Raw genomic sequence first — 23,222 nt, 5'->3', positions numbered from 1 at the left:
AGGTGCATTGCCAGTTAAGATTGTTGATGATAATTCTCCCCAGCAGCCTGCACAGCACCCTTTGGCACTATGAGGGGCAAGCCACCAGGAAGGAAGAAGCTTCTGGCCTGACTACAGATCCATTTCTCTCTATCTTAAGACTAAGGCATTTACCATCTTCAGAATCAACTGGTTCTGGTGGGTAACCAAGAGCAGAAGCAATTGCCTATATTGTTTGGGGATCCTCCATGGCCAACAAACAACTCAGAGAAGGCGAGCCTACTTCTAGCACAGGGATCTTTGTTTAATATCCTATAAAAGGTACTGACATCTAAACCTTTTTAAAACCACAACAACAACAACAACAACAAAACAAACAGAATTTTTGTGTTTTGATTAGCTGGCCCTATAGTATTTTCATACATTATTAATTTGGTTGACCCTTATCCCCTCATCTCCCACAACTCCCTGCTTCCTCTTCATACTTAAACTTTAGAAATAATCCCTGAATGTATAGTCTTCCAGCCTCATATTTTAAATATGAGCATATTGTGTTATATGCATTTCATCTCGATTTGCTGCCTTTAAAAGATTCATTTTATTTTCATTTACGTGTATGCATAGATATGTAAGTGTGGGTACCCTCAGGGGACAGAAGAAGGCATTGGATTCTCTGAAGCTAGAGCTACAGGTAGTTGTCAGCCACCCAGTGTGAGCACTGGGAATCAAACTCAGGCTGTCTGAAGAGCAGCAGGCACTCTTAACTGCCAAGATATCTTTCTCAGACCTTGTTTGTAGCCTTTTAATTTTTCCTTTGTTACGTACACCTTCTCTTTTCCCAGTATTATTTAATCATGCTTTCTGGGAGAGTATTATAAATTCTGAACAAAGCTTCTATGGTCTGATATGTTTTATATATATATATATATATATATATATATATATACACACATACACAAATCATACACACACATATACATATATATATATACATACACACACACATATATATACATACATACACAAATCTCTTTATTACACACTGATTTGTATCTTGGTTGTCGTAAAATTTAAAGTATTATGAACCTTGAATAACAAGTGTGGCAACATAATTTATCAGAACAGTATTTGCAATATAGTGTAATATAACTTTAACATTAACCGTGGTTAGGTTTTGTCAGCTATGTTGTGTTACAGGATAATTGTACTCTCTGTGAATTGGATGTTTTTTGTTTCCTTTTTCTAGAGTATTATTTAATTATTATTAAATGATTTTATACATGTGCACAATGTATCTTGATCCTATCAATCTCAATTTTCCCCTCACCCCACTTTCCTGAAAAAACCCAACCCCACTTATTTCAGCTAATACTGCCTATTGGAATGTTGGGTGATCTTGTTGCCTTGATCTCGTGTGGGTCTTGTGCAAATGACCACATCTGCAATGAGTTCCTGAGTGGAGCAATCATCCCATGTCCAGCAAATGACACATGATAGCACTCTTCCCATTTTCTTTTCTTTTCTTCTTTTTGGCATGGGACATGCTTGCATTTACTATGCTTGTTGCTCTGTTTTCCAATAGTGACCAAGTTCCCTTGACTTTCTACGTTGTGCCAATATTTACTTAAGTCATTTATTTAGCTGAAGTTTGCTGGGTGTGTAGAAAGTTAGTTTGAATACAAATATATATTTTACAGTGATATTTCGTAGATTCATAATTAATGAAGATATGAATAAACTATATTTCTTATTTACATTAGATTTCTTACATATCTAGTGCACATTTTGCCTTTAAAGAAAACTTTGAAGGGGATTTCTCATTTGCAGAGTCTCCCTTTCCCACACATACACAACTTCCCCATTATCAGTTTTCCCCATCAGAGCAATAACAGTAGTTACTATAGACGGGACTGCGCTTACACATCACTCTCATCTGAAGACTGCGCTTTACATTAGGAATTGTTCCTGATGTGTTTTCTGTCTTCAGGATGAGACAAATAAATAGCAATGTGTTCATCATTATGCTGTAATTTTTCTTAAGGAAATGTGAACAAACATTTGTTCATCCTAGATGGAACTCCAGGACACACCAGAGAAAGGATTTCATCCAAATCTAGCTTCGTGAGCGAATAAGTTTCTTGGAGTTACTTTAAGGAGCATGGGTGACTCAAAGACAGTTGCATCAGCAGAAGGTCCACCCCAGCATGGGTGATGACTTAGGAAATCCCCGAGGAACTTCAGGTACAATTTGCAGGCAGCTCTATTCTGGAAGAATCTTCTCTGTCTGATAATTGTTGCTTGTTTATATAACCTTGACCTCATGAATCTTACAACTTTTGGAACTTCCAGATTTTTATGATCCCCTCTCCTCCCTCCAGGAGGAAATGTTTCAATTAAAATTTTATAAATGTGAGTGCACGGTGTGTGTGTGTGTGTGTGTGTGCGTGCGCGTGTGTGCGTGCACATGCGGGCTCACATGTGCACACATAGACTATCATTATTTCTTTTCTTTCACCATGATTTTAAGTGATTCCAGCAATCACACTCAAGACTCAAGGCTGGCACCTTTACTCACTAAACCATCTTGCCAACCCTTGGAACATCTGAATTCAGAGGAACGACTCAAACAGTAACTATGGTAGTATTAGAAGGTTCGTTTCATTAAAAGCCTTCTGTGTCCTGCTGCCCCTCCTTCACTGTTCCACGGATCTATCTGCTGCCCCTCCTTCACTGGGCTCCACAGCTCTATCAGCTTCCCCTCCTTCACTGGGTTGCACAGATCTATCTGCTGCCCCTCCTTCACTGGGCTCCACGGATCTATCTGCTGCCCTTCCTTCACTGGGCTCCATGGATCTATCTGCTGCCCCTCCTTCACTGGGCTCCACGGATCTATCTGCTGCCCCTCCTTCACTGGGCACCACGGATCTATCTCCTGTCTCCCCTTGAGCCCTGTCCATCACTTATCTTTTCACTTTCTTCAGTGCTTTTCCTTTACCAGAACGTCACCTACTTGAAATAATACACTGTATAAAACTTTAGCCTCAGACTACTAGGCAGCCAAAGATGATCTTGGAATTCTGTATCCTTTTGCTTTTACTTCTTAAGTGTTAGACTGCAGACATACATCATCTTTGCCTGGATTATGTGGTACTGGTGATCAAATTCAGGTCTTCCTGCATGTTAGGCAAGCATTCTACCAACTGAACGACATCCAGCCCTAGATAATTAGTTTTCCTTTAGCACTAGATAGTGTTCCATTTGCAATGTGCCACAGATTTTTATTTATTCACCTACTGAAAGATGTTTTGGTTGTTCCACATCTTGATATTTGTGAAAAGTTGCTTAGCAGTGTATGGTGGTGTGTACCTATAATCTCAAAACTTAAGGTCTAGCCTGGGCAACAGTGAGTTCAGGCCAACCTGGACTACACAGTGAAGCTTTATCTTAAAAAGTCTCCCTCCTCACAACTCCCCTCCCCTCAAATAAAACCAGAAAAGGAAAAGCAAATCAATCAATCAAACAAAACCAAGTAAAGCTATTGTAAACTGGCATGCTGATATCTGTGTGGATGGAGTGTTTCAGGTCTTTTTCTTAGTCATTATACTGAATGTGAAGAGATGCTTATCTTCTTGTTTAATATTTAACTTCTCATATGGACCACATTTTAAATCAATTTACCAAGTCTGTCGTTGCCACATCCACTTTACTCTGACTGAAAAGAAGTCTGTTGCTATCTCAAAGAGCTTGTGATAAGATTTACTAAAATAAACTTCATATTATTTATTAGAACAGCCAGTGTAACATGTCTGATCACAGAAAGTTTATAATACTGACTTTGTTCTAGAACTTCACAATTTTAACAGCAGTAATGCTTCCTTATTAATTTTTTTAGTACACTTAAAGATGCAAAGTGTTCCCAAATTCAATTTGTATTTCAAAACCCTCCATTAAGATTTTCCTGGGCACTGGCGCATGCAAAAAGCCTTCTTCTTCATCTCCAGAGAGATTTTAATCTCCCTTTTTGTGGGAAAATTTTTAGTATGAAATAATTTCTTAAATATGTTTTGATGGTAGAAATTAGTATAATATCTCAAAGAGTAAATGCTTAAAGTTTTATACATCTCTCGGCTTGGGCTAAATTTATTTCCTAAAGTGTAGATAGGGAGAAGGATTTATTCCACGCTAGGGAATCACACTTTGCTGGGTGTGATGCTGAAGGTAGTGAGAGGTAATAGAGACCTAGGACATCCATCAGTGAGAAAGGGAGAGAAAATATGAGCAGAGCATCCTGGTTTAATATACAGGCGGGTCTGAGGTATTCTGAGGAAACAGTAGTTACCACTCTCAGAAATCCCAGCTGAGTGGTTTCCTATGTGTCTGTAATAAAACTCTTGTTCACCAGCTGAAGAAAAAGATATAAGTATTTCAGTTTTATTGGGTATAAAAGCATAAACGAGGCGCGGTTCCCCTGCAGTGGAGCCAGTTCACAGAATTAACCTTGTCTCTGCTGCTCTCGCTGAGCATGAATGTCGTCCTGCCCAGGAGGGACCCATGAGAGGTGGAGCAGAAACTCACTTGCCTAGCTTCAGAAGCAGAGGTCCCTTTATGACCTGGAACCCATAGCACCTGGTAAGCAGCACTCTCCACCGGAAGTGGAAATGATGGTGCGGGGCGGGTGGGGGGGGGGACGCAAGCATCCCGTTGCTATGTTTGTCAGTGATGTTCGCTAACAGATGCATAAAGGTGAATGCTGTTACCTCAAGAAAGGCTGTCTTCTGGGGATCCTTATCATAATTTTACTTTAAATTCAAGCAGCTGTTGTTTAACTACCACAGACCACAATTTATCTACCGCTCGAGGCCATAAAGTTAGCTTTAATGCTCTCAGTTTCTTTTCTTCCCTCTGCATTTGATTTAATTTTCGTGCATCTGACACTCACACACTATATATACCATTTGCATATTTCAATATGTACTTTTGCAGATCTCAGAAGTACTCAGGTGTTCAAAGTGGAAGAACAAATAGAAACAGAATCTTCAGCGACAAACTGCAAATGGAAGAAAGAACCTGGGTGTTTTTGTTTTCGTGTAGAATATTCTGAACAAAACGAACTCTTTCGGGATAAAAAGCAGGGTTTTCCTAGAATTATTCATTTATAGAGAAAAAGTGTACACACACACACACACACACACACACACACACACACTGGATACGACAACATAGCTTACATTTTTTTCTGAACTGAGCCCTGGGTTTATCAGTCAGTATCTGAGAGAGAACTTCAGGTTTATTTAAGAAGTCAATGAATGTGGCCACATACACAATCCATCCCCCCTTTTTTCTAAAATAAATGTGGATGGTTCTCTCGCTAGTGGGATTTTGTTTTTTTAATGAGGTTTTAGTTGCAAACAAAAGGAAACTCTGAGGAGGGTAGTAAGGAAACAGAAAATCACTCTTGGGGAAACTTTGCAGAAGGTCCCTGGTGGGCTGTTGTGTCCCATTTATCCATGACACTTTGTCAGACCGACCGTGAACTAACCCAGAACTTGAGCAGTCACCGGATGGAAAATCAATTTTGGTCATGGTTAGATGGACCCAAGATCTGTACTTTGGTCTTAACTACACCATCTAAAATCTCCCACGCAGAGTTCAGAGAAGTACCAGGGCTTTTCCTTTGCTTAGCTCCTCGACTGGTTGCACGGATTCCTGACAAAGATGGAAATTCCCAGTCTTAAACCCTCTTCCGACTTTCTGAGGTGATAGCGTGCTTCACTCTTGGCTTTCAAAGTTATTCGGGTGACCTTTAGGCCTTAGCATCTTCCGCTTATTATTTACCGAAGGCGAGTTCAGGAAGGAAGTGAGGTGCGATCATCATGGCAGCAGAGCCAGGCAGATCCGCTTGCTGAGGTGGTGACCAAGTCTATACACATTAGCTAAAGTCAACGAGCGCAGGAAAAGGGCCTTGGCTCAGAGTTTAAGGACAGGATCAAGATCGATGCACAGAAGCCCTGCAGGTGGAACCAAAGCAGCTGGTGGGCTTTATTTCTGAACCAGTATGGCTGAAAGGGAAAATTCTAGAGAGAAACTAAGAAAGGTGGTGGTGCTGCAGTGGTGAGGGATGGGGGTGGGCAGGACTTCCCTGGGGATTGTGATTTTGAATAGCCGGAAGATTTGCATCTTAGACTGCTCATTGCTCATTCTTCCAGTTGACACTGGACTTAGAAATGATTGAAAATGGAAAATGTTATCTTTTGGGAAGTTTAATGTTCTAGGTTTCATGGGAATCTTTGACTACACGAATTATGAACCAATTTCTCAACCGAGGAGGTTGTCATGATTCCAAACCTTCCATGGGGTAGTTTAGGAGTCTGAGAAGCGCCGAGTAGAGAAACATCATGGCATGTGCAAAGGAAGTCATGTCAGCACTTCCACAATGAAACACAGGGCAGTCTCCCTTTCCTTTCCTCTCTTCTGAAGAGCCCTCATCTTCTTGACTCAGAAAGTAAGGGGACCAAAGAGAAGGACTGTGGGTGGAGCTTGTGGACGGGGCCATGTTTCATGGGTGTGAGCTGCTTTTTTGGGAACCACTTGTTTTGGCAATGATGACATCTCTCTCCAGAGACCCAGGAGAGTTGTCAGCAGGCAAGGAGAATCCTGGTCCTACTTTATCTATTTTTGAACAGATGGAATCTAGCATAATAGCTATTGCCATGGTCCCTTAATGAAGAAACTCACCCTTGGACTACTCACGGTTGACTTCCTGTTTTGTCTTCCTTCTGGTGTCTCTTACTTGACCCAACCCTTCCATAGCTCCAGGGCTGATGAAAGGATGCTTCCTTAGTTAATGTTTAACTGAAGTGAATTGTCTTTCTAAATTTATTTTGGTCCATTGATAATTAAGACCATTTGAAAATGGGAAATGTACTGCTTTTCTAATGCTTCCAGAAGGTATAGCACTTGGTATTTTTAGTAGGAGGCAGAAGTTTTTATGGATTAAAAATCATTTGTATTCTCTTTTGTTTTTAATATAGAGTCTTGCTGTGTAGCCCAGGCTATCTAACACTCTGTTTTCTAGCTGTTGGGATTACAATGTGCATCTCTTATGCTATTTCTGGAATTCTTCAAATAAGGATTTCAAGTTTCAAACATCATTATGGATATTTTTATTAATATACAGAGAATCTCAAGAAAAAAGGAAATATCCATGACCAAGGTAGTTTATTTATATATAAGGATGAGAGAAAGAGAGAGAGAGAGAGAAGAGAGAAAGAGAGAGTATAAGAATTTTTGATGTGAAGAAGATGAACTGTCCTGGGCATTAATGGATTAATTTTTAGCAGTATTAGAAATTAATAAAGATCAAGACACAATTAATTAATTAAGATCAAGTAGTAGCTATTAGAGAAGCCTTCATGACAGCTAAGATGAATAGACCAGCCATATCCTTTGCGTAAAGGAAGGACTGCTTTGTTCTCGGTCAAGAACTCTAAAGGACCTGTGGACAAGCTTATAAAACAGTAGCCATGGTTTCATAAATATTGGAAGAAGACATAGGGTTCTTGAGTAGAAATAAAGGACTTTTGTAGCCCGAGGATTTCCTGAACCCTAACTCTCAGAGCTATATGAAAGGGACTAAGTGACATATATACATACAAAGGGTCACACTGTGGAAGAACCCCAAGCTTTTCTATCCTGAAGAGAGACACCATCTCTCATCTACTGGACCATAAGCTCCTTGCTCCAAAGGGAGACACTGTCTCACTAGGCTGTCTGCTGCACAGGCATTGTGGAGCAAAACCAATCAGGTACAGAAATGGAGACTCACAGAAGGTTGTTTTCTAAAAAAATAAGCCAGTCCTAATTATGAACCTCTCAGGTTTATGGTACATTTAGCTGTGAATACTGTATTCCATCTACCGCACTGATTGGCTGGACCAACCCAGGCCAGGTCCAAATCCTTTAAGGTTTTCTCACTCAAAGCTTAAGGCATTGGAGAGATGGCCCAGCAATTAGGCACTTGGAATTGTTCTAGAAGTCCTAAGTTCAGTTCCCAGCACCTGTGTCTTGTAACTCTAGTTTCAGGAGAATCCCCTGCCTTACTCTGACCTATTTTGGAGCATACACTATATGCTCAACCACAAACACAAACACACTTGCAATCACATAATAAAAATAACTTTTTAATTCAAACTTTAGTTAAGAATCATCATCAATAGACTCCAAGCAGCAGCCTTGGTACTAACTCCATCAAGATTTCAAGGAATCCAGACTCCATATGATGAGCAAGTCCAGGAATCCCTGAATTCTGTTACACAGAACCAGGTGTGGTTTCCACATTGTCTTTCCTCCTTACTGCTGCAGCGATATGGCCTAGCAAAGTTGAAGATGCCAACATGACCTTCAGAGATGATGGTGCATGTATTCTGTCATCCATGATAGTCCTGGCCAGCGAGTTTCAGCTGACCCACATGGTTTCCCAAGCCAACGTGACACTGATAATGTTAATTAAAGTTAGATTAGCTTCGCAACATATTTTTCTAAATGAATGAGTTTCATCATAGTGATAATCGGCTGAAGAAAGTGTATAAGGAACAGATAAGTTACCTTTCTGGAAGGGTCCTTTCAATAACCAATGGTAATCTAAAGGTAATTACCAGAGGAAATCCTCCGTCTTCTGAAGGCCATAATCCACTGTTATAATTTCATTAAACACATTAAAATTTCTTTTGCTCCATGTTCCTGATATGTTCTGGTACCTTGTTTTCAGAAGAAAGAATGGAGTCAGCTTCATGCTGGCTTCTAGATATAGTGTCTCTACAGAAAGAAAACAGTGTTTGCTCCTTCATGGGTTCCTACATTGGATCTCTATCAGATTAGGGGCACAGCTGGAGAGTCTCTTAATAGTTTTCTGGCCTTAGGAGATTTATCCTTTTCAGTTGGCTTAATAATCAAGTTTAATTTTTTTTGGAGGGATTGCCTGAGGGCCATCAATCCAGCCTGTCCTGTTTGTCCGTGGCACCAGCCAAGTGTCATTAGCTCATCCCATGGAATGATTGATCTGCAGCTGTAGAAATGTGGGCTGGAAAGACAACAGAAAAGACAGGTGGTTTTGCAAGAGCCACAGCCATCTCTGATGCTTCTGCTCAGATCCTCAAGGGGAATGATGACTGACCCAAAGAGGTAAAGACGGACAGATCTGGCAGCTTTGGAGAATTACCCACGCTTGGTTTTCTTGGTGAATCACACTCCATGGAGAGTTCTGAAAGGCAGAGATGAACAGAGCTCACCACCCTCCTCAACCTCTCAGGATCTTAGTTACTCCCTCCCCAGACATTAGGTTTATTGGTTAAAATCCACTTACACAACGTCGGGGAAACCCATTCTAAGATGACGTTTCCCATCTCTTCTTACCCTTCACTAAGCCTACATTATATATTTTTTAATGACTTTGTGTACTTGTGTGTGTGAGAAAGCATATATGTATTTAAGTGTGTGAGCACTTGTATGACACATGTGCACACATACAACTCGAAGGGCAACCTGTAGGAGTTCACTTTTTCTTTCTTCCATCTGGGTCCAAGGAACGGAACTAAGGTCATCAGGTTTTGTGGCAAGTGTCTTTACCCACTGAGGCATCTGGCCTATGCTTTTTTGCTGGAACTTTCATGCACAAACAGACTAAGTATTTTAATTAAGCTTACAGGGGTCTATTTGATCCTATTTGACCCGTCTGGACCACTGTAGAGGTACTTAGTGAGCAACATGCTCACTCACAGTGTCTTATCTTTTCAGATCTAGTCTATGTCAAGGTAACATGAGATCCAGGTGACTGAATTAGAATAAACAATAACTCCTTGTCCCCTATTCTGATTACACTGAAATTTTCAGTTTGAATTTGTCATTTAGGGAAAAGCAAGGAAAAATCATTTCCGGTAGTTGTCAGGAAAGAAATAAAACTATAAACCCATTTTATCTCTGTGGTTTGAGCAGTATTCTGGCCACAACAGAGCTCTGCTTATCTCTGCCTTTGCTTTTGTGAGACAGTGAAAGACCAAATGTCCTCAGTATGGTTTGTGTAGTAGAGCCGAGTGACTTTATGCCAATCCTCTTCTTGATGAGGCATATTTTCTCTGCCAGACACTTTCAGGAACCTAATCTTAGAGAGGAGTCAAAAATCATTCTCCAAGCTTGTCGGAAGTCTACCTGAATTGGTGGGTTATTCCTGTGGATCTTTTATGTCTTCCCAGATATCTGGATTATTTACAGACAAAGGGTCCCAATGCATGTTCTCTCCTTTTTCATATTACACAAGTTCTAAGCCTGTGGCTTGGGTAGAGCTAGGGATGGCTTGGCTCTGTGCATCTGTCACAAACCTACTAGGACTCACATGGTAGTCTTGAGTATGTTCTTCTCACCTCTCCGTGGCAGAGTTGTAAGTGATCAATTTGACACAAATGAGATACCCAAATAGTTAGAGTATCATTATATTTCCTTATCCCATTGGCAAAAGAAATAACTCAGTTGGGTTGAGATCCTCTCAGAAAGGGACTACTTTGTGAGTGGAACCAAAAAGTCCCATAAAGAAGAGTGTCCACACAGAGCAGCAGAGTTTGAGTCCTTGACACAGTTTGTCACATATGTTAACAGGAGAGAGTCTGCAGACACAGCTCACATATGTTAACAGGAGAGAGTCCGCAGACACAGCTCACATATGTTAACAGGAGAGAGTCCGCAGACACAGCTCACGGTGTGTTGTTCTGTTTGACCCACTTGGTCCCAACCCACCCAAGCGAGTGTTCCCTTCTAATCTATGTACCCACTTTTAGTTAGCATGTCGCTCACACGCAAAACCAAGGAACATCTGGATTTCTAAATTGGCTCATTCATAGGTTTCAAGGAAGGTGGGACAGATGGACCCCTTCTCTGTCCCCTTTCTTCCCACTTTCTACTGCTTTTATCTTTGTTTAATATGATTTGGTTGAGTGTGGACTAGATTTAGTGACCGCCTCTGAGAAAAACATAACCTATTGCCTCTGGCAAAATTAAGTTGTAAAACATATGACTTCAGGTTGCACTCACACTCTCTCTGGGGCCCTTTTTGATAGCTTGTTTTTTTTTTTTTCCTGGTGAACTCACCTACCATGTTGCAGTTGCTCTGTGAAGAAACTAGCAAGGCCAGAAATGATTAGCACTTCCAGGAAAACAAGAAACTTTATCCCTAAGTCTATCTGTCCCAACCACATCCAAGTGTGGAAGTGGACTATGTATCCCAGCCATAACCAAGTGACTCTGTCCCTGACATACACCTCGACTATAACTTGTGAGCGACAATGAGGTAGAGACCTCTATGAACTATGAACTTTAGGACAATGGATAGTGATGGTTAAAACTCATAGCTTTGAGGCAGTATGTTATATGATAGTAGATAATGGATACCAAGGTATCACAGGGCTTAACACATATTTTAATGATGGTAATTTACTGTTTGTATATGTTCCTCCACACACGCAGTGATATGTGTGTGGTAGTTATCAAGAGGGCAGTTTTTGTGAGTGAGTTCTCTTTCCTTCTATCACGTGGATCTTGACTGTGAGCGGAACTCAAGCTGTCAGCTCTGGTCATCAGATCCTTGCCCACTGAGTCAGCTCAATGGCCCAGCGTTTCCACCTTCTCCTCTGTGCAGCGCTTTGGGGAAGTGAGTATTGACTTCATATGAGAGTCATTGTTGGGGCTGTCCTTTCTCAGAGCTTGGCTTGATTGGCATCTCTGCTATATACTGCGTCTGATGTTTGTTGTCTACTGAAATAAACAGCTTAGCATTTTATTAAAGGGTTAGTAAAGAAAAAATTCAGAGTTGTTTTTTGTTTTTTGTTTTTAATCTTGCTGAGTTTAGGTGGCTTCTTCTCCCCCCTGCCATAATGACAAATAAAAGTAGCAATCTGACTTTGGACTTTTGTTTTTCTAGGTAGTGCCAGAGAATTCCAGCTTTAGACTCATGTGATAATTATTGACTTGGGCCTAGCAATTTATCGAACAAATCACATCAATTTTGTGTGGTCCTGCTGTTGCTCGGCATCTGCTCTGGCCTGAGATACTGAACCCCAGAAGCAGTAACTGTTGCCATAGCTTGGACCGCAGACATCAGATTAGTCATGATTAGCTCTGCCATTCACTGTTGTGGAATTTTCGAAGACTGTCCCCCCCTCAATTTTATTTCCCTAGTCTCTACGTACTTTATAGTATTGCGATCTGATACTATTCACTATCAGACTTGCTGAAGTAATGCCTGCCTTGTGTTTTAGATTGCACCTGCCAGACGGTTAACTCTCAATAAAAGTTAACTCCAAGACATCCTACCCATTCCTTGAATATATATTTATTAATTGTCTGGTATTGTGCTAGATAGCAGGATCTGTAAAATGAAGGCAAATATTAATCTTCTCAAGAAAAGCATCATTTTACACATGAAAGAGCATTTGTACACTATTACAGCTTCCAAATATAGTCCTACCCTTTACTCATGCCAACTGGTAAGCCCATCATTGAAAAATTATTCCTGGGTTCTTGCCTGGCATCCTGGTTAGACATAGACCAGAAATCTTTCTGTTTCTAGGTCCTTCCAGGAAACAGTTAGGTGCGAACACCTGCCTGCCCATTTTGCTTATGGATTCCTTCTAGAAGATTCTTACAATGTAGCTTTTTGACTTTTATGAAGTGATGGTGATAAGAATGCTGGCTAAAGGGGAAGCATTTGTATCAGTCAGTTGATCAGAGCACACAGATATTGCTACCAATGTTCTTGTCTCTGGCCTCCAATATGCCCAAAACAATAGCTCAAGTTCTGAAGCAGTTTGGGTGCAATTTCAGACCAGATCTAGACTCTAGGTGAGGACCTAAAGGGTCACTGTTGGCATGAGCAAGTGTGTGTGTGGGCGGGGGAGGGGTACTGAGGAGTGGTCCTGAGGTGAAACATGGCATCCTCAAGACTGTAGAACTATAGAATATTAAAGAGTAGATGTAATGTCAAGCGGGCAGGTTCATGAGATGCAGGCAGAAACAGAACCTGAAGGAGAGGACAGAGCGGGAGCCATCACCCATTACAACTTTTCTGAGAATTAAGGGGAGATAGTGGCCCCCAGTGCTGAAGGGAGCTGCTTTGACACACACAAGGAAAACGCCAGGCAAACACCCACACCCCTGTCCAGCTTTCCTGACAGATTCGTTTTCAGAATGAAAGCCATTTAGCTTACCTACCAGCTTGCCAAAAGCCTGTGTTAAAACAGCGCCTCCTGGTCCTGCCCTCATAATGCAATGATTCGGCAAGCGAACAACAAAATGAAAACAGCAACACCACCAGAATCGGACTTTTCTGTTTGGCGGACCTGGGTGAGAATGAGCCATGTAGGAAGCAGGACTGAGCTGGGGAGTTTTCAGAGCTGTCTAGCCAACAGCTGGGAGGCCAGGCTCCGGCAGCTCCTTTGCATTGGTGTTCGTCTGTGTGGCCTGCGATGCTGTCAGGCAGGTTTCATTAGTGTTTTCCCCTGATTAAATATGAAAATCATGTCAAAGGTAAGTGTCAGGAGAGTATAAAATTGCCCTTCTTATCTTCCATCCATTTATCACTTGATAAATGGAAAGACGTTGCTGCCAAAATAACTGAATGAATAATTTACAGGTGACTGATGCGTCTCGTAGGTTGTTGCAGGCAGAAAACAGGAGGGCATCAATAATCAAAATAAGTTGGATTAATTCAGCATTATTTCACTATTGATATTTTTATCCTGGTGCAGCCGTGTAGAAATCTACGACTGGGGAAGTCTTCTCTCTGCAATGTTGGTACCTGTCTACCTGAGATAGGAGTGGAGAGAAAGAGCCCCACCCCTACTCGAAAGGTCCTTTCCCTTCCTCTTCAATGAAAAATACTGCTGGCTTTAGCAACACAGAATTTGATTCTATAGTCGCTCTCCCTCAAATGGTTTTGCTCATTATATTTAAACCAAGAATGTGAAATTACCATTTGATTTAAGAACACCTCACATTAGCACTGAATTTGTGTGTGTGTGTGTGTGTGTGTGTATGTGTGTGTGTGTGTGTGTGTGTGTATGTGTGTATGTGTGTTATGTGTATTTGGGTATTTGGAGTATTTTGTGCATAATGCATTTAGAAGCTAGAGGGGGGCATTGGGTGTTCCTCAATCACCTCCCACCTTTCTCTCTTTTTAAACAGGGGCCTCTCACTGATTCAGCTAGGCCAACTGGTCAGTGGGCCCCAGGGATCCTCCTGATTTTGTCTCCCTAGCACTGGGATTGCTCACCACCATGCCAGGCTTTTTCTGTGAGTGCTGGGATTTGAACTCAGGTCCTCACGCTTGCACAACAAGCTCTTCACTGATTTCGCTCAAGCCCCTCACCCCTGAACTTTAACTTTCTATGGGTCGTCTTTCCCCTGCCTTCTTAAGTTACATTAAGCACTGTCATGGTTGACATTTTGGCTTTTATAACCAACATTTGAAGCATGATTGTTAATAATATTACTGCTATTACTATATATAATATATAATATGTATAATATTATATATTAAAATATATTATAAATATGTTTGCACACACACAATGTAGGTGCACATGGCCCAGCATTCACATGTTGGTCAGAGGGCAATATTTATGGAGCCAGTTCTCTCCTCCGGCCATATGGGTCTCAGGATCAAACTCAGATTGGCAAGATTGTGTAGTAAATATTTTTACTCTCTGAGCCAGCCAGGCAGTTTAGCTCAACATTTAAAAATTCTTTTTAAAATTAAATACTTTGAAAACTCTGTCGGGCCAGAGAGATGACGCTGTGGTTAAGAGAGATTGCTGCTCCTTCAGAGGACTGAAGTCTCCAGCACTCACATAGTGTGACTTGATGCTGTTAACTCCAGCCTGAAGAGAACTGATGACACTGTTGGAGCTGAACATGCGCGCGCGCCAGCACACACCACATTTTTAATAGTAATATGATGTAGGTGGGTCATCTGTCTATGTGTTACTTTCATTGGTTAATAAAGAAACTGCCTTGGATTTTGATAGAACAGCAGCTTAGATAGGCGGAGTAGACAGAACAGGATGCTGGGAGAAAGAAGCAGAGTCAGTTAGATGCCATGCTTCTCCTGCCCAAGATGGACGTAGGTCAGAATCTTCCCGGTAAGTCACCACTTTGTGGTGCTACACAGATATTAGAAATGGGTTAGATCAATATGTGATAGTTAGCCAATAAGGAACTGGAGATAATGGGCCAGGCAGTGTTTAAATGAATACAATTTGTGTGTTGTTATTTCGAGTGTAAAGCTAGCCGTGCGGGAGCCGGGAGGGATGAAAAGTGGGCCTGCTTGCTTCCTCACTAAAGTAATAAATAAAATTTAAAAATTCAGTGACACTGTAGGTCTGAGTTACCCTAGCAGGTCCACGCCGTACCCCGTTCCTCCTGTAAGGTCCTGCCTGAGACGTGCAGTCCAAGCTCAGATGACCAATTCTGCTCCACCTGAGTGAGGTGCCAGCAGATTGTTAACCAAAAAGACACTGGCGCTGGGGCCTCACTGCGGTGACGGACAAAGTGCACCCGAGACAGGTGCAGAGTGCGGCCCCTGGAACTGCTTGGTTTCGGAGATCTCAACCTGGAATTTGCTTTCTCGCGTGGTTGAATCGCTGTGTATCACAGGAAACACTAACAGAGACTAAAGGGCTGTATGACCTCTTCTTGATCCAGTTTGGTGTTTTGGCTAAACAATGAAAAGTTCTTATTTATTTATTTATCTATTTATTTATAGTTACTTATCTATTTGTATGCATGTACGTGCTTGGCAGGGATCAGTGGGTTGCCAGGGAAGGTGAGTAGACAACTTGTGGGGATGCTGGGATAACAGGACTAAACTCCTAAGTACCATTTGGGACTGATATGATTCTTAAAGGAGATCATTTCATTAAAAAAAAATAATAATCCTACCCTTAACAAACCTAGACACCAGACTCTGCCCATGAATGGCCAGAAAGGCCTTGCCTGGGGCCACCCAGACCCACTGCCTAAGAACAGGGTGCTGCCTTCAGCAGCTATCCTCTCTCCCAACATCATGTTGTACTGTCCTCTGCTTCCCACCAACCCAACCCTGCCTGGGCTCCAAGTGGACCCAGGAGCAATTCCTGGCCTCCCAAGGCTCCAGGGCTCCCCAGCCAGGCAGTTATCGGCAGCTCCACAGTTAGCATACCGCTGCGATGGAAGGGAGGTCGGCTGGGATGAAGGGTAAGCCCCTCCTGGGGCCCAGGGCTGATCTGCAGAATTGGCCCAGACCCTGAAACTTCACAGACAGAGTGGCAGAAGGCTCTCTTGTTTGGGCATTTGCTACCCGGAGCAAAATGTGCAGAGAAGGGAGATAATGAAGTAGTGGGCTAATTCAGGGAGCTCCAGCTGGCTGAGCCAGAGGGGCTGGCTGCCGAACCTGAGCTGGCAGCCGAAGACTTCACTGTTAGCCATTTTCCCTGAGCACCTCGAGACAAAACACAGGCTGCGAGATCAAAAAGTAGAGGTATCAATAATAAAGAAGGGGGTGGGGTGGGGAGAAGAGAACGGGAGCGACGGAGGGGGCTTGCCTGTGTTTTGAAGAAAGTAGTATTCCCTCTTCGTTCCCACTCTTTGGGCCCTTGCATTCAGATTCAACCTTCGTTGATGAATGCTAGTTTTGGCTTTAATTTTTCCCTTCATCTTTAACTTGCTTGCTTCCCAGTGCCTCTTGGCACAACAAACATAGACAGATTCATTTTCACATGTGCAGAAACATATACGGTGCTTGTGTTCGAGATGAGGGAGGGTGTGCTCTGAGCCAGTGTGACCTGGGGTCTGGACCAGGAATGTGACAGGAGACTGTGGAAAGTCAGCTGCCCATGGGTCCCATCCTTCTGTACCTGCGAACAATAGGTCATGCTCTACCACCCCCCACAACTAATATTTGATCGTATGTGGTCAAATATGCCTAAATATAAGGACAGTCGTATGTAGATACAGTCACTGAAACTCCAGGATGATTGGCTCAAACAGTAGATACACTGTCACCATCTTTTAAAAGCACACATGGTATTGATCATGGGTTCCAGGATATGAATCCTAACTGTCCCGGGGACACATTGACCTTCAGACTCCTGGAGAGAGGCTCCCTGCACAGCTGAGAAAGCCCATGAGAGTGTATGAGTTCTGGTGAGAAGAGAAGCAGAACAGGGCATCCAATGGGGCCGGGTTTCTGGACCATTCACAGATTGTCTGATGCAGGGAAGAGCAAGCAGAAAACTTCTGCTGACGGTTATTTTTTCCCTGCAACCTACAGTGTGGGATTAGGAGCTCCAGTGGGGTATGAGGTCAGCTTCCCAATGCCCCTGCTCCCCATTTCTTGCTTTGTCCTGCCTTCATTTCTCTTTCCTTGGGAGTTTTCATGTTGACTATATTCTGTGATCATTAAAAACTTCTTCTTCTCAAGGTTCTTTAGTGACTCCAGGAGCTTAATGAACTTTTTGACTTCTTCTATCCCTATGTTATTTTTTTCTTACATGAATCAAATTGATAAACTCAAGGTATGAAACAATAGGCTTTGAAGCATTAAATTTTAGGGTAGGAATTGTACACACACATCCACACACACATGCACATCCACACACACATGTATGTAAATGTACATGCACACACACATGCCTTAGAACCCACAAATAAGAACCAATTCACATGCCATTATCCTTGAACCTCAATGGTATGTAGACATTTTGTGATACTGAGCACATCTGAGTTAAATTGGTCATGTTAGCTTACCTATTTTGCAATGAGAAAAAAACAAAACAAACAAAAAAGCAAGAAATAAAATATTGATCCTGTCTTTTTTAAACTTTAGTAATGCACAAGTCATAGGGCTTTGGGGGCACTTTTCAGTTTAAAGACCCACTCTAACCTTTGAAATAACTTAGCTGTCATCAAATTTAAAACCTCAAATTTTGAGAGGACTGAGCCTTACAAAGGGGAAGGGTAGGGGAGGGAATTTGGTTCTGGAGAGGGTCATGGGTCATCAATGTTGTTTTCTGTTATTAAAGTGATTTGGAGATGTCCATATGTCTGCTTAGCACTATTTTTTGCTCTTCACTTTCCTTGTAGTTTTATTGTTTGCTCTTTTTTTTTTTAATTGACAGCGTCTCATGTAGCAGCTCAGGCTGGCCTCAGAGTTGCCATGTAGCTGAGGACGACCATGAACTCTTCATCCTCTTGCCCCTCCCTGCCAAGTGCTGGGATTCTAGGCACCGCACTTGGCTCTATTATTTCTAAGTAACAAAGGTGGTATATATTTACAGGTTCCAATATATCACACGTATATACTATAGGATGATCGAGTCAAGCTAATTGGCATCTATTGCCTTGCATAGTTACAACGTTTGTGGTAATAGCTTTTAAACTCTCCTCATCAATTTTAAAATTCATACTATAATAATATCTGCTCTTCTCCCAATGTTGGGTATCAGTACCAGAACTGAAATTCTTCATGTCTGTCTGAAAGTGGATACTTGGTCCCCTTTGACCGTCATTTCTCTGTGTGTCCGATCCTCCCCTTCAGCCCGTGGTAGCACTGCCATTTTCTTTTCTGCAGTTATGGTGGCATTTTTTTTTGACTCCACGTAAAAATGATATCAGTGCCTGCCTGGCTTATTTGACATAATAGAATATCCCCATGTTCATTTTTTCCAAGGTTAAATAATATTTCGTCGTATGTGTGTACAAAACCTTTCCTTTATCTATTTATCCACTGATGGACACGAGAGTCTGTTCTATCCTTTGACTATTGTGACTAGTCACTGTCCATGTATGTAGATATCTCTTTCATATACAGATTTACATTCTTTTAGACACTTTGTCAGTAGGGGGACTGCAGGGTCATATGATATTCTAATTGGAAAATCTTGAAAAATTTACGTTTCCAAATGATAATAACTCATGCTTCTGAGGTCCCTTTGACGTCTTCAGCTCAGGGCTCACTATTTCCTCTACCTAAGAAAGAAGTCAACTCTACATAATGAAACCCCAGGTCATGAGTTTTGACTGATTGTGATTTGGATCTCCATGAGTCCTTATTTGATACGAGTAAAAGGTGCGTCTAGTTACTCAGACAAAGTGCAGAGCAGGGGTGTCCATGTATGATGTCATCATTTCTTCTACTGTGTGGTTCTAGTTATTAAGCAGGGCTGAGTTAACATTTGCTAGGAGCCTGTTGACCTAGAGTCTAATTTCTAACCTAATCTCATTGGGGAGATAAAATGCCCTGTGGGTTTCCACAGGTTAGAGTCAAACCAGCTTTCCTGAGATAATTGTCAGATACTAGCTGGCTGTCTTGGAATCAGTGCTTAATGTATCTTCTAGGGAAATTTCTAGAATATTTCTCTTTACTCTATAGCCTCATTGAGACCACGAGTCCCATGGGTATCAGTTTATGACAGTGACATTGAGTTCATCCTCCTAAGTGTTCAGACTCTGGGGACATAATAGGAAGGGGGAATGTGGGAGTATCCTGGTGGCACAGAGAAAGGTCAGCTGCCTGTAAGTGTCAGTTCCCACACATCTCTTGTCTCTGATCAGGATGGCTCTGCCAGGGAATTAACATATGGTTGAATTGTATCACAAGAGTTGGGTAGAACATAGTGTTGGGGGACTTAGATTAAGAAGTAATGGAGGCTGGGAAATCTGGGAAATCTGTCAAGGATCATGGTCAAGGCACAGATACCTTACAGGTAAGAGAATGGGGAAAATAGATTAGGGATCAATGTATCAGCTGTCAATATTTCTTGGAGTGAATGTTTGGCATGGTAGGAGAATTTGGGCTCAGGGAAGCTGCTGTGTGATTGTAGTGTGAGCATGGCTGGGAGAGGGGAAAGGGTGTGTGAGGTTGACTGTGCTAAGTTTCAGGCACTGCTTTCAATAGCCCATTCAGAGTTAGCCAGATAAGATGGAAGACATTGCATTAACCAAGTGTGTGTGTGTGTGTGTGTGTGTGTGTGTGTGTGTGTGTGTGTGGTAGGTGTCTTAGTCAGTATTCTATTGCTGTGAAGAGACACCATGACCATGGCAAAAGAAAGCATTTAATTGAAACTTGCTTACAGTTTCAGATGTTTAGTCCATTGTCATCATGGCAGGGAGCATGGTAACATGCCAGCAGCCATGGTGTTGGAGAAGCAACCGAGAGTTCTACATCTGGATCTGCAGGCAGCAGAAAGAGAGAGTCACTGAGCTTGGTTTGAGCTTTTGAAATCTCAAAGCCCACCCTTAGTAACGTACTTCCTCTAGCAAGGCCACAGCTACACCAATAATCCTTTTAAATAGTGCCACTCCCTAGGCATTCAAATAGATGGGTCTGTGAGTGCCATTCTTATCCAAACCACCACAGTAGCTGTGCAAGAAGGCTCCTTAAACAATCATTGCACCAGGAATGTCTGTGTTCTGGTGTTGCTTTCGCTTTAGATGGGGATGGCAGAAGAAACTTTTCCACTTTGTCACTTGTGCTATAGACACTTACCTTCAGCAATCAGCAGCAGGGAGCAGCACCACTGATATCCAGGGTTGGGAACACCTATTGATAACAATGTGAGCCAATAGGCCAGAGTCGACGGATGACTGCATCTGGACGTACACACAGCTTGCGGGAGCTTGTCTGAGCGGGTGCCGGTGTCTTGTGACATGTCGAAACTGCACTTATTACGCAGTGTTTCATTTCCGAACCAAGGACCACAGAGGAAAAGAATTTCTTATATGAGGAACTCAAGGACGTCATTTCCTCTGGGATCCTGATGGGACATATATCTGGGGCACTGAAAGAGGGGACTAGCGGGGCAGTAATAAAGGGAGTGTTTCTAGAAGTCCAGGACAGAGTCAAGAAAAGCAGGACCTGATGATGAAGCACTCAGGAGCTTTCACCTGTGGCAGACGGCTGTAGAAAGTGAAGGTTCTGAAAGCAAAAACTTGAGGAAACACATTTAATGAAAAGCATAGTCCCAAGGTGGAGCAGAACATCACATGGCAAGAAAGAGGTAGTGTGTGTGTGTGTATGTGTGTGTGTGTGTGTGTGTGTGTGTAGGGGCCTTTTATTATTAGACAACCACCAGTATCCAGCATTAATCACCTTCCCAAGGTCCCATCTGTAAACACCACAGTTGGATTGGATTAAGTTTCCACCCTTTTAATACTTCAAAATCAGGATTAACTTTCAATACATAAACCTTGGTGGGGCACACCTAAACCATATCCAAGCCACAACAGTGGTGTCATTAGCATGTTACCATAGCAACAGGCACACAAGGTCTTTACTGCCAAAACTGGTCTCAAGGGAAGGACTGGGAACAAGTATCTCCCAGCTCCTCTCCTTTTCTTCTTTCCAAGGTTCCAAACAGTAGTCAGAAAACAAGAGTGTGAGGTGGGGTCTGTCTCAAACACATGTTGGGCTGTCAATCAAGAGCAGGGTATGCGGTCCACAGAGGTGAAGCAAGTCTAGAGGTTCATAATGGCCAAGCATCTTCAGGATGTAGGGTCCAGAGAGGTCAAACATGTCCATAGATTTAGTGTCATAGAGGGACATCACAAAGGACATGATCGAAACAGAGAAGCATGAAACAAAGATCTGGAATAACAAATAAAGAATTGCAGGCACCTATTTTTACCTCTTTACTTGGGGAAGAGGGAACTATGCAGATAAATCTATCCAGCATTTTCCTAAATGAACTGCGCCCCTCCAAATTCAATGTTCTTTGTGATGTAATTTCGCTTATGATGCTAGAAAATAAATAGGCAAGCTTATTTATTATTATGAATTGATACTAAATATGCCCAGAAATGTTGGTGAACTACTTTTTAAAAATTACATTGTGATTTATGTATTTGTGTGTGCATGTGCGTGTGCGTGCGTGTGAGTGTATGTGTGTGTGTGTGTGTGTGTGTGTGTGTGTGCATGGACCTGCAAAACGTCTATGTGGAAGGCAGAGGACCTTCTGATTTGTCATTTTCTCTTTTCCCACGTGGATCCTGGGGATTGAATTTAAGTTCTCATCCTGAGCAGTAGGCCCTTATGGACTGACTACTTTAGCAATCTTAGGTGAAACAGGAGAATTCTCTAAAGAGTAAATTCAGATGAGCAATAATAAATTATCTTGTTCCTCAACATTATGAAAACCTATCTGAATCTCAACATATTCCCCCCGCTTTAATAGTGTCTGCTCAAAAGATTAAACACACACCCAGAGGGCATTTGCTATTCGCCTTGGAGAAATATGTCTAATGGTTTCTGACTTGCAATAGGAAGAGAAGGCTCACCTGTGCTGAGCTGGCATTGCCAGGCCAGCCTGTCTGTCCATCACAGTAGACGCAGTGTAGTGTCTGTGGCATTTATAGATTATTATGGTGACAGGTAGCATGTCAGTTCTGGTGAGATGGTGTTTAAGGGTGGTCACAGTGTTATGAAAATAGGCAATCAGGAAAACATCATTTGAAACACTAACTCAATTTAACTTTATTACTAGAATATATTTTTAAAAAGGAAGCATAGTCTATCCATGGAGGAGTAGTCCAGGCCTCCACCAGTACCCAAAGTCACAACTACTCAAGACCCCTGAAGCATACACACTCTTGTATGCTTTAAATCCTGTCTAGATTCCTTACAGTATCCAACATGCCATCATGTTGTTATTTATGCTGTATGTTTTTGTAGAATAATGAAGAACATAGTATATGATGTTCATTACTGCCAATTTCTTCTAATATTTTCAGCCTGTAGTTTGTTAAATCCATGGAGTTGGAAGCCAAGGACTTGGAGGTGAACTAAGTCTAAGTAACATTACAACTCTAAAAAACGTATTCCCGAGACCATGTAGTTCATGTAGTTCAGGATAACAGAGCAATAGATTTGTTAAGCACTTAGTCTTGGCTAACATCTTCTCGGAGCTGAGAAGATCTGCTGTGTTGATTATTTTCCTTACTGTTATGGCAAAGAGCTTACAGAAGAAAGTTTAGGGAGGAAAGGGTTATCTCAGTTCCCAGTTTGTGGGGAGGATTCCACGCTCTCTCCTACTGTGATAAAACATTGATTAAGGCAACTTGTTGCTGGCTGAGTTTATTTTGGCTTAAGGTCCCATAGGAACCAATGTATCATGGTAGGAAGGCATGGTGGCCCCAGCAGGAGGATGGGACCTCCCATCTTCAGCTGC

Source organism: Myodes glareolus, chromosome 14, assembly GCF_982192425.1.
Source record: "Myodes glareolus chromosome 14, mMyoGla1.1, whole genome shotgun sequence".
Taxonomy (NCBI): domain Eukaryota; kingdom Metazoa; phylum Chordata; class Mammalia; order Rodentia; family Cricetidae; genus Myodes; species Myodes glareolus.
This window is presented reverse-complemented; position numbering follows the sequence as displayed.